Source organism: Rattus rattus, chromosome 2, assembly GCF_011064425.1.
Source record: "Rattus rattus isolate New Zealand chromosome 2, Rrattus_CSIRO_v1, whole genome shotgun sequence".
NCBI classification, from domain to species: Eukaryota; Metazoa; Chordata; class Mammalia; order Rodentia; family Muridae; genus Rattus; species Rattus rattus.
The window spans coordinates 195,372,757-195,385,207 of record NC_046155.1 but is presented as its reverse complement, the minus strand read 5'-3'; positions in this window follow the sequence as shown (position 1 = coordinate 195,385,207).

Below are 12,451 nucleotides of genomic sequence, written 5' to 3'. Positions count from 1 at the left end.
AACGATATTCATTCAAAAAGTCCAATTAGTAGGAAACAGAAAAGGGGAGAAGTAATCACAAGGCAGTTGACTACCTGAGAGTGGTAAGTGGGTTGGGGACCATTAACCCTGTAAGGGGAAAGTAGGGATGTGTGGATGGGTGTTGAGGAGCAATCGGGTTCTCCTGGGAGGCATTTCTGGGGGACACAAAGAATGCATAGATACACATGGAATAAAAAAATCTGTTATGTTCCTATGAAAGCTCACAGAATTAATTGTCACATCACATGCTGAGACACAATGTCATTGCCACTACACAACATAGAATGTGACGAGTTGTCTATTTCATAGTGTTTGTTTGAGTAAGATAGCTGTCCGTCAAGCTATTTGTGAAATAGAATAGTTCTTGGGGTTTGAGGGTCTTCAGTATGTTCTATTTGGATGCACTCCAGAGAAGTTCAGTTCAATTTTCTATTACCAGCTCATCATGCCTCCGATTCACCTGAGTTGATATCGAAGTGAATTGCATTATTTTGTCAATACGAGATTTATTCTATGTGGCAAGCCATCTTGATTGCTGGACCAGATGACTAAACATTTTCTTGGAGCCATTTATGTCCCTTTTTGGACAATTTCAGCTATCTCTTGTGGTTTCAAATTATTATCTGTAGAGTAAAGGTAATGGGAGGGTTCATGTTTGTGTAAACTGGGTGGGATGGCACATACCTCTAATCTCAGCCCTTGGGAGCAGAGTCAGGCAGATCTTTGTGACTTTGAGGTCTACATATCAAGGTCCAGGCTATCCAGGGCCATCTAAAACAAACAAAAAACCAACAAATATGTATTTACATTTTAATTATTGTTTGTGTGTGTGTGTGTGTGTGTGTGTGTGTGTGTGTGTGTGTGTGTGTTTGTTTTTCCCTCTCCCGCTCTGTGTGGTAGGTGTCTGTGTGTCTCTAGGAGCACACACAACATGTCTCTCTCTAGGGTATTTTCCTAACTCTGTTTTGACTGCTCTCTGAATGAAGCTCAGTGTGACCACAGACATTGCCGTACACTCTCTGTCTGGCTACTGGAGTAGTTAGGAGCTTGGTCACCCTAGGCTCACCAGGTCCATCTGGTCTTTCTCTTTATCCTCTACCTGCCTATTATCTGCCTTTGCGACTTCTTTATCACCTATATCTAGCTACCTCATTTTTGTCTACCTAGCTATTTATTGGTGCCTTCTTTTTCCTCCCTCTCTGCTTACCCATCATCCTCTCTTCACCCCCTGCCTATCATCTGTCCACGCTCGCTGGGTCCCTCTCATCAATATGAAGTTAAGGGATGGAAAAAGAAACCTCCCTCTCCAGTTAGGATTGGGAAAGACCCTCGAATTTTCTTTACAGTTAATCATTTGACAATGCACACATTTCTTATAGATATTCTTCTGCTCCTATCGAGTCTGTGATCTAGCATAATGCTGAGACGGTGACTTTTAACCACAAAACTCAAATTGTGAAAAAACTGTTTCTCACTACTTCTGTCTCTCTGATGTCGTTTGGCAGGGCTGAGTGATTGACAGATACCTCTTCAGCCAGCTCCTGGTGGATGGATGAATAAGCGTTATCTACACGAAGCTCCCTACTTAAGGGTAAGTTTGAGATGCTGTGTCCCAGTCTGTGGAAATCTGTCAGTCTGGTCGCCTTGCTGAATGACCACATTCCTGTGTGACTAGAGAGTGTATGGGGATTGGGGGCAGGGCAGTGGATTCCTCAGTGCTGATACAGAGGATCTGGCAGGCATGGGCTCTAGTTTGAGTAAATTATCATGAGGGCACTTGGCTGGATGATCTGCTCCTGTAGAAAACTGGCCAGTCCCTCTCTAGGACTCTAGATGGAGGAGATGGAGCCCAGGAGCTGTGTCTTGAATGGTAGATACTGATTGGCTCAAACTCCATGATAAGTAGAACCCCTCCCCTCACACCTGAGAACATCTAGCAAGGACAGCTTCTGTCTGGAATTGTAGGGTCAGGTAAGCCCCAAGCTCTGGACATACAGAGCCTGCCAAGGTGCTCTAAGACTTCCATTGTGTCCTTTAGGCTGCGCCCTCCTCATCTTCCCCAGTAGAAGTGTTGCTGGAGTGGCTGCCACTCAAGGCAGCGTTTGGGGAAGAGGCTGCTGGGAAGCTGGGAGGATCTGAAACCCATGCTGCTTTGCAGACTGGCGTTCGAAAAACAAACTTTAGCAGCCTTTCCTGATTTCCCTGGCTGATTGCATGGTACAAAATGAGCTCTCAGCTCATGGCTCCACCTCCGAGGGTCCAGAAACCATCCAACCCAATGACCTCAAAGCTCCAGTTCTGTCACCCTATTTTAATTTTCTGTTGAATGCTGCTGGTTCCTCCCTGTTCATTCATTCATGTATTTGTATATCGACTTCTTGTCTTCATTGGAGCTAGAGGTTCTGTCTAGTTCATTGCTGCCTGGTTCTAGAGCCCATATTTATGAATTATGCATAACAGGCATTCGTGTGTGGTGTGTGTGTGTGTGTGTGTGTGTGATGTGACTGTGTGTCTCCATGTGGGTCAGAGGTCAACCTCAGGAGCTGTCAGTTTTAATTTTTATTGAGACCCTGGCCTGGCTTGCTGACTTAGCTCAGTTCAGTGGCCAATGAGTCCCACTGTTTTCAGCTCTGGATTCTAGGCTGTGCCACACCTGCTTCCATTTTCTTCATACGAACTCTAGGGGTGGAACTGTGCTGTGGCATGGTGTCCTCTGAACACAGTAGCTATCACTCTCATCAGAACAACTGTGTTGCAAAGACCCCTGAGCACAGCTTTAATGACTGTTGACCTTCCTGTACAGAAATAAGGGGTAGCATCACTGAATCTTCACCTGAGACTCCAGCCATCCCCCTAACCCTGCACCTCCTGGCCATTTGTATAGAATTCTGTCCTAATTTCATGACGCTGGAGTCATATGAACTCTGGAAATGTTAGGTTTTGCAGTCTGTGGAAGATTAATTAAAGTGAAGGAACTCTGTTGATTTAGCTCTGGATAAGTCACCAGCTGTACTGAGGCCAGACGTTTGGGTAGTATTGCTGCTTTTGGGGGAGGGGTGTTGTTCATATTTCTGTGAGTAATCCCTCACATATGTTCTGTAAGTAAGCCATAAACTCATTCTCTAAGGTGCAATTTTCTGGACTCTGGTGGGAAAGAGTTCTCACACTTGCTTGCAAGGTCTATGTCAGGCTGGAGTTTCTAGGGAAACACTGTGTGTGTGTGTGTGTGTGTGTGTGTGTGTGTGTGTGTGTGTGTGTGTGTGTGTGTTGTACATATATATGGATCACAGAGGTTGATATCAACCATCTTCCTTGGTGTTCCTTGACTTATATACAGAGGCAGGGTCTTTCACTTGAATCTAGAGTGTCAGCATTTGGCTAGTGGAGCTAGCTAGCTTGCTCTAGGGACTCCAGCTGTGTCCTCTCTGTGGTAGGATTACAGGCAGCTGCTACACTTTCTTGGTTTTTATATAGGTGCTGGGATCTGAACTCTGATCCTCTCACTTTTGGGCAAGTTCTTTACTCACTGAGCCATGTCCACCCCCATCTCCCCCACTTCCATTTATAGCTATTTAGTCACCAGCTGAGTTTAAAAACAGTCTTACCCCAAGTTTGGCTAGCTTGCTCTTTTCCTTAAAATCTCAGGACTTGATGGAATGTGTGTGTGTGTGTGTGTGTGTGTGTGTGTGTGTGTAAAATTTGCATGTGTGTAGATCCCAGGCTAGCTAGGGGACCCCAATTCCACCTGGACACAGCCCTTACAAGGAGCCAAAATTGAACTGAAGTCTAAGGAATCTGCTGAGGACCTCCTGAGCTCTAGGGGGAGCAGTCCTTGGGTTTGCTTCTTCGTTTTATTTGACAGGCAGACATGCTTCTGGCTTATGCATTGATGTAGACCTGGGGGGAGTGCAGTGCTGGGCAGGGACATTCAGGGCCAGTGACCTCAGCTGGGTTGGAAGGGGGTAGAGTGTGAGCGAGCATCTAATGAAAAGAACCACATTGATGAGGAGTTTTAGAATGCTTAGCCCGCTGGAAGTTATTCTCAGCTGCCTTTATTTCATTTATTTTTTAACAGTACAGTGTGCTAAGAGGCACCCTCTGCTCAATACATTGAAACCAAAGAGAACAGCCCATCTGTGCAGGTGATGGAGGAGGGGCCCAATGTTGTTGTAAAAATATAAAAATAACAAAGTATTGTGGTTCTTTTACCCCGCTAGGTCCGGCACCTCAGTGTCCAGATATCTGCTAGATATCTTGGCGGAAACACATCCCAGCTGCACACTTTCCTACACTCAAACCCTCACATAAAAGAACACATGACACAATAATCTTAGATCCAATTGATAAGATATAATTGCCCACTTAAACATACAAAGCCCGGTACCGTCCATCCTTTAGGAACATTAATAACAACCTGTAAATACACAGAGCAGAATCTTAACATCACCTGCCATAGCTTCTCACCCTCTCCTCTGTCTCCTCCTCCGCCTCCTTCAAACTTCTCTCCCACCCGTCCTTCCTTCTCCTCCAATGACAGGCCTCCTTCTATCCTGTGCCTGCCCCTCACCTGTATTTTACAAATTCAATGGGGAGGTTCTGGTGAAGTCACCTGAGTTCTGAGTACTGACTAGGCAGCTGTCCTTGGGGCAGTGGAATTAGCATCAAAATACAGATCACTCCAGGGCGAACCACAACAGCCCAAGTTAAAAGGAAGGTTGGGCTTTGTAGCTCACTGTGTTTATCTCCTCACAAAATTAGATTCACTGACTTTGGTTTGCACTGAGTAGGATCTTTGCAGTCTGAGCAGTATCACTTTAATTTAAAAAAACAAACATAAAAACAAACAAACAAACAAACAAAAAACCTCCTCTGATGACTGCTAGGCTCTGGTCCTAGCACATTCAACTGTAGGTTGAAGGATTTGTGGCTGGGTTGGTGTCCCAGTCCCTACACTTGAGGCCTTGGCTGATTATAGAAGGTGGTGGCTGGTTCAGGGTCCATGTCCCCCATTACTAGGACTCTTTGCTGGGCTACTCTTGTAGATTCTATGGAGTTTCCATTACACTAGGTTTCCTGAAATGGCCCCCTCCCCCAATTCCAGTCTTTTCTCCCTTCCTCCTCCTGCCACCTGATCCCTTCTGTTCTTAACCCTGCCTGGCCCAGTCCACCCACAAAAATCTATTTCTCCTTCTTAAGGAGATTCATGCATTCTTCCCCCCACCCATAAGCCCATCGGAGAAACCAGAGAGACTTTATCCAGCAATTGATGGTGGCAGATGCAGAGTCCCAGGAGCCAACAGTAGGCAGAGCTTGGAGAATTCTGCAGAGTTGGGGAGGGGAGGATTGGAGGACTCAGAGGGGTCAGGGACCCACCATGAGAACAAGGCCATAATCAACTGACTGGAACTCATGGGATTACACAGAGATAGGGAAAATGTAGGGGTCTGACATAGGTTCTCTGTATATACCTTATGGCTGAATAGTGTGGGAACAGAACTGAAGATGGGAAGTGGGGGCTGAGAAAAAACATATCCCAGGAAATCTGACTCTGGAGACCAGCACCAGGGTGCAGATCTGAGTTTATTGCCTGCCCATAAGCTTATATACAGTGTTTGAGCTGATCTCAAGCCACTACATCCTCAGCCAATCATATCTCGACACACTGTGCTCCAATGAAAGCCCTGGCTGATGAGGTAACTCAGAAGGAGGGGGAGAAAGGGGAGGTATCATCCCCAGTGAGGACTTCTGTGAAGATGGGGGAAGCAGCCCCCCGCCCCCCCAGCTCACTGGTATGCTAGCAGTCAATTTAGACCTAATGCCTTGTACCGCAGATCAGGGGCTCTTAGAGTAATCTCAGGAGCCTGTGGTGCTTCAATCTCTCTTTTTTCCTTTACAAGGTTGACTTCTACATCTTCACAGAAGGGCTTGGTTTTCTTGTGTGAATACTAACAGTGTGTGTGTGTGTGTGTGTGTGTGTGTGTGTGTGTGTGTGTGTGTGTGTGTGTGTCCCTTACTCTTTTGTCTACTTGTGGGACCCTTTTCTTCCTACTGGGTGGCCTTGTCCTACCTTGATGTAATGGTAGGTGCCTGGTTTTATTGTGGCTTGTTATATGGTGTTTGGTTGATGTCCCTGGGAGGCCTGTTCTTTTCTGAGGGGGTATGGGGGTTGGAGGGGTTGGATCTGGGGGAGAAGGGAAGTAGAGAGGATAGGCTGGGGTGAGGAGAGGGAAGGAAACTGTGGCCAGGATGTAATATATTAGAGAATTTAAAACCTCCACAATTATTAAGCAACAAACAAATAACAAAACAAAAAACACACCACCAAACCAAACCAAACAAATGCACTGGGGGTTAACAGGCAGGATGGAGCACTTTAATTACATTTTACATTTAGATCCAGGCAGTGTAGGCTCACTGTCTGAGATGTTCAACTCTTTAAAATGTTGCAAACATGCATGGCTATTGTTTATAGGCCACAATTTCATGAGTGTTTTTCCTAAGAGATTTTTTTTAACTCCATCAAAAATTTATTTTAACCCCATATGTAAGTTTCTTTTCAGTAGCATGACTTTTTAAAAAGTACACATTTCATGACTTGCACAGTCATATCCCCATTTACTTAGAAAGCATTACTGTAAAACATTGTCAATTGAATTTCAAAATGGAGGTTGTAGGGACTGCGGAGATGGCTCAGTGGTTAAGAGCACTTGCTAATCTTTCAGAGAACCAGAGTTAAGTTTTCAGTGCCCACACTGAGCAGCTCACAACTGCCTGTATTTGCGGGCCCCAGGGGATCTGATACCCTCTGCTGGCCTCTGAAAACATCCACGTGCGTGTGTGTGCACACAAATAGGCAGGCACACAATACATGCACATCAACAGCAAAAATTCAAAATGTAGGTCTTGAAGCATTATCATCTGTTATCATCAAAGTGTATTCGATTTGGATATATTAACTTACAGGAAAAAAATCCTGGGAAGGAAGGCTTGTGAAGAATTGGTTTTAAAATTTAATTTTAGTCGTATAATACTTGCTGATTCTTAGAAAATAATTAGCTGTTAAATTAAAGAGGTCTGGGGCAGTGAGTAGATAAAGGTGCCAGTCTGAATACCCGAGTCTAACTCCCACTGGAGCTCACAATGAAGAGGAGAACCACTTTCACAAGATGTCTTCTGATTTCCACATGTGTGCTGTGGTTTGTGCACACACATGCAAGTGCACACGTGCACACATGCACACGCGAGCGAGCGCGCACACACACACACGCGCGCAGGTTTTGAAAAAATGAGGTTTGCTTGTTATATGATGCAGCACTTGAACTTGTAAATAAGATGCTATTTGAATCTTATGAATATTCATGATATAAACTTGATTTCCATAATGATCAGCTCCTTAAGGCTTTTTTTCCCCTGTACATCTTGAGATCTTTTAAACACTCAAAGTTTCTGTTTTGAAACTTAGATTTACTCCGGCTTTTTTTTTTTTTTTTTTTTTTTTGGAGCTGGGGACTGAACCCAGGGCCTTGTGCTTCTAGGCAAGCGCTCTACCACTGAGCCAAATCCCAACCCCTACTCCGGGCTTTAAAGTGGCACATCATCTAAGTTTAAGTTTTCTTTGACTTGACGATTCTGAAGTTGTTTCTAGTTTGCTTTCAGGGTTAAAAATTTATTTCTCACTCAATATAAAGCAGCAATTTTGGGGGCTTATGCGGTGCGTCTCCTGTCACTTCCAGGGCCTCCTTAGAGCTGGAGGCAGGAACTGTGGTGAGCAGGTAGTGTGGCTGCAGCGGTGCAGTCCTGATGCACTTGGGAAATTCCTCAGAAGGCTGCCTGAGGAACCGCAGGCAGGAATTCCTCACACTTCTGTGTGATGGACAGGGATCACACAGGGGGTGGCTTTATTTACTTATTTGCATATATCCACTGTGCACAATAATGGATTTCTTGATGGTATTTTCATGTGTGCCCTTGATCTTTTATAACTCTCCATTACTCTCTTTTGCCTCCTCTCTTCTTGGTGGACCCTTTCCTCTTCACAAAGAGCTTCCTTTCTATTTTTATGGCCCCTTTTTAAATGTCTAGATATGAGAAAGCATGTAATGTTTTGTCTTTTGAAGTTTGGGCTTATTTCACTTGACATGGTGATCACTAGTTCTGTCCATGTTCTTGCAAATGACTTGATTTCATTTTTTTTTTTTTTTTTTTTTTTTTTTCGAGCTGGGGACCGAACCCAGGGCCTTGCACTTGCTAGGCAAGCACTCTACCACTGAGCTAAATCCCCAACCCGATTTCATTCTTTTTTTAATTGAATAGTTTATGTATTTAAATTTCCAATGTTATCCCCTTTCCAGGTCCCTCCCTCACGTCCCCCTCCCCCTACTTCTATGATGATGCTCCCCCTTCCACCCACCCACTCCTACCTCACCACCCTGCCATTCCCCTACAATGGGGCACTGAGCCTTCACAGGTCCAAGGGCTTCTCCTCCCATTGATGCCCGACAATGCTCTCCTCTGCTACATATGCAGCTGGAGCCATGGGTTGCTCCATGTGTATCTTTGGTTGGTGTTTTAGTCCCTTGGAGCTCTGGTGTCCCCGCCAGCGGGGACCCAGTTATTCAGGGTCCCGAAGGGGCGCTACCCTGTGGGCCTAAATGGGGGTGAAGAGAAGAAGGAGACCAAGCAAGATTCTGTTGTCAAGGTCTCGTTTATTGAGAGAAATGTACAACATTTAAAGCTCTGAGGCAGGAATAGAAGCAGGAACTGAAGCTTAGGGTGGGGGAGTACTGGGAAGTGCCCAAGGATATAAGGTGAATCACTACACTGCAAGATATCCTCCTATAACAAAGAGGCAACAGTCTTCTGGGGACAAGTTCTTTGAAAAGGTCGAACCCTTCTCAGGAATCTGCTCAGGGACATCCGGTGTTTTGCTCAGGCTGAAACATCCTGTCATTGCTCCCAGGGTCTTCCTGGGAGAGGCTCTTAGTTCAACAACCTCAAGTCTGTATGGCAGTCAACTCAAGGTTAAACCTCTGTGGCCATGCAGCCCAGAGTCAAGTAGCCACCTTGAGCTAAGCAGTCACTAAGCAGCTAGGCCCAAATCCAATACGGCTCACTGCATCTCCCCCGTTATTCTTTTTTTTTTTAAAAAAAAAGGACCATTAGGGGGAAGTAGTGGTCTGAGATAGATCAGACATGCCTCACAGAGTGCCCAGATCGGCCATGGCGAGCAACTCTTGCAGTTAGGGCTGCACCCCAATGGCTAGGAATGAACTTATGCTGTAACACACCGTTCTGGGCTATCGTGTGTGTGTTATTGGGGGGAAACTGGGCAGAGGAGCATTTGACCCCCAGCATTTAAACGGGGGTGTAGCCACCTCTGTCTTAGGATCGACCTCTCGAACCCCAGCCTTATCTGTCATAGGATCACCTTGTCGCCCCCAAGGCACCATGTCTTAGATTGGTCAAGGGTCAGAGGAAGTTGCCCGTCCCTGAGGATAGCTACATTGGATCATCTTCTCATTCCTCTTACTTGAGCCCAGGGGCGAAAGAGTAGGAGCCAGATGGCATTAATATAAGAGATTGTGGAAGTTGAGCCTCTCCCGATAAGTAGTGGGCACCTCATCTGGTTCTCCTCAGCTGCTATGGCCATACCACCAAGGGCCTAGTCAAGCCTCTCGTGTAATAAAATTTAGAATTCCCAATTGTTAGCAACTACTCCAGAAAGTTCACCCACTGTGTTTGCCTAACAATAGATTGGGGGGCAGGTAACTCCAGACACTGCAGACACAATGGCTGCAGCAGTAATGGCTGCTACAAAAGCAGCGAAAGTGCCAAGGTCTTTCCCAGGACAGTTCAGGATCAGTCATTCTTCTCTGGAACAACCAGCAGGCAAGGGAACTCTGCCCCGGTTATATAGATCTCAGACAACACCAGTTAAGGCAGCAAGAGTCACCAGGGGAATGAGGGGGGATCTTCTATCTTTCTCTCAGGGCAGAGGAAAGACTCCAGGGACCCGAACCACGAGAGCTGAATCTTCATGTAATCAGGATCAGCAAGTCTCAGCAACCACCTCTGGCAGCTGGCATACTCTTGTAGCATCCTGTAGAAAAAACACAAAGATTCCCTCTTCCCCATATAAAATACCTGGACAGGATCATGCCAGTATGTGGGTCTTTCTATTTCACCTAGGCAGAAGTATGCCTAGTTGTAGGGTGCCATAAACACCAAACAAGAGTTCCTTGGCATACAAATTTTAACATTGAAATAAAAGGAGTATTATTTAGCATACAGGGGTAACTCCCCCTTTTTATTTATTAAGATATTGTTAAGATATTATTTATTAAGATAAGTCCTTGAGGATTAAATTGAGGACATTGAGCACTTGTATTTATAAATTGACTTGTATACCAAATTATTGTTTTGGTGATATAAAGAATGAGATTTTTTGACTGTTTCTATATAAGGCCTATAATCTGCCTGGTATCATTGTCCTCCCTTGCTAAGGGGTCTAGGCAATCCAGTTTGAGTTCTTAAATGATCTATTAAGGAACAGTACTTAGTGCTCTTAACCATTAAGCCATCTCTCCAGCCCCTCACCAGCTTTATTTACCTAAACATAAGCATTAATTAGAAATGCCAAATCCTATAAATACTGTCCAGATTCAGTCTTACTAGAAATCCCTGAGCCGGCAGGGTGAGGCTGGGCGTTGAAAGTAAGCAAATGGAGCTTCCTCTTTTCGTGAGGGTGTGTTATCAACTCCATTACCATTTTCAAAGAGCTGGGTCTATGGTTTTGTTTAGTTCTCTGAGCCAGAGCACTGAAAGGACAGTGAGTTGTCAGACATTCACACTGAAATCATCACTCACTGATTTCAAGTAGAAAACTTGTCTCCAATAAAGCATTAAGTAATTGTAATCAATTGTAAACCACAAGCCACACATTGGTTATCAGCATATGAATTGAAAGCTTGATTTTTAACATTTAAAAACAGTGGCTACAGCACGTAATTTAATAGTCTGTGTTGAAGCAGGAGAAACTCAAGAGAATAAACAAGTGATCCAATCATACATGTAGCCTTTTCATTAGATGAACCACCTATAAATACACTAAGCGCATATTCTATGGGTTGCATGCACAAATTTACAGTAAATAGAAAAGCATGCAAAGAGTAAAATTATCAATTTTGCCTGAAAATTTCTATATGTAATAGGCCAAATATCAGTATTTTGTAATAACCAATTAATTGCTGTTTGGAATAAGATATGTTTTACCAGGTTTCTTTTTTTTAAAAAATACTTCCATGACTCTAGCCTACAATTTTGTACTAATACGACAAAAGCTTTATCTCCAATGAGGATAACAAACAAAGGCCTAAGTCCTCTGGTAAGGTGAGGTACTTAGCCAATTAACATATCCTTAGAAGCTTAAAATTAGCTTCAAATATTCTTTTCTGGAGTAGTGCAACAGCTACTCCCCAAATATTAAAGCTCATGTTGAGAGCAAAGGTTTGTAGTAAAAATTTCCATATACACTGAAAGATTCAAGGTTCTAACTTTTTACATTGAAGAAGCAACAAAATTACATAATATAAGGCTATTATCCATTCTTTTGTAAAATTTGTAATGATATCACTTTATGGGCTCTCTAAAATCATAAGCAAGCTCACAAAATGAAAACTCAAAATCGCCAGGACAAAAATAATTTGCATAAAAACAATCCTCTAAATCTACATTGAAATGGCAGTTGGAGTAAGCAAACTGGCTGTAATGCTCTCATAAGTTCCAAAACCTCATCAATCCTTTGTAAATCCTGTAACAATCTCTACCTGTTTGATTCTCTCTTTTTTTTTTTTTTTTTTAATTATAAATAAGTTTGAGTTAGTCAATGTAACACTGGCAATCCTTAATCACAATCTTTAAGCTCTCCTTGTAACACCAGACAGCCACAACTTTGGGAAGTCACCTGAGTTCTGAGTATGTGACTAGGCAGCTGCCCTTGGGGCAGTGGAATTAGCATCAAAATACAGGTAACTTCAGGGCAAACCACAACTTTGGAAAGACACCAAGTCTGTCCTTCATGCTACTAAGTTTGACAAAGAGACATTGCCCTAAAATCTTTTAGAAGCCTGGTTTCTAGAATAAGAGTTCCATAAAAATATTACCTCAATTTAGACCTGTTTCCCTAGGTTGGCTCATGCCACATGTTATCTAGAATGACTTCATCCAAATTACAGTTTTAAGCCAACTTTCTGTTACCAATGTTACACCTTTTTTTTAACCATATCTAGTAATTTAAAGCCAATAGTCCATAACCAAAGGCATGTAGAGCATATTTATACATTTAAAACCAATCAGAAACAAAATTGAAGTGGCCACACATGTCTTTTAATATTTACACCAAGCACCATTTTTAGTTTTCTAGCTGTGATTT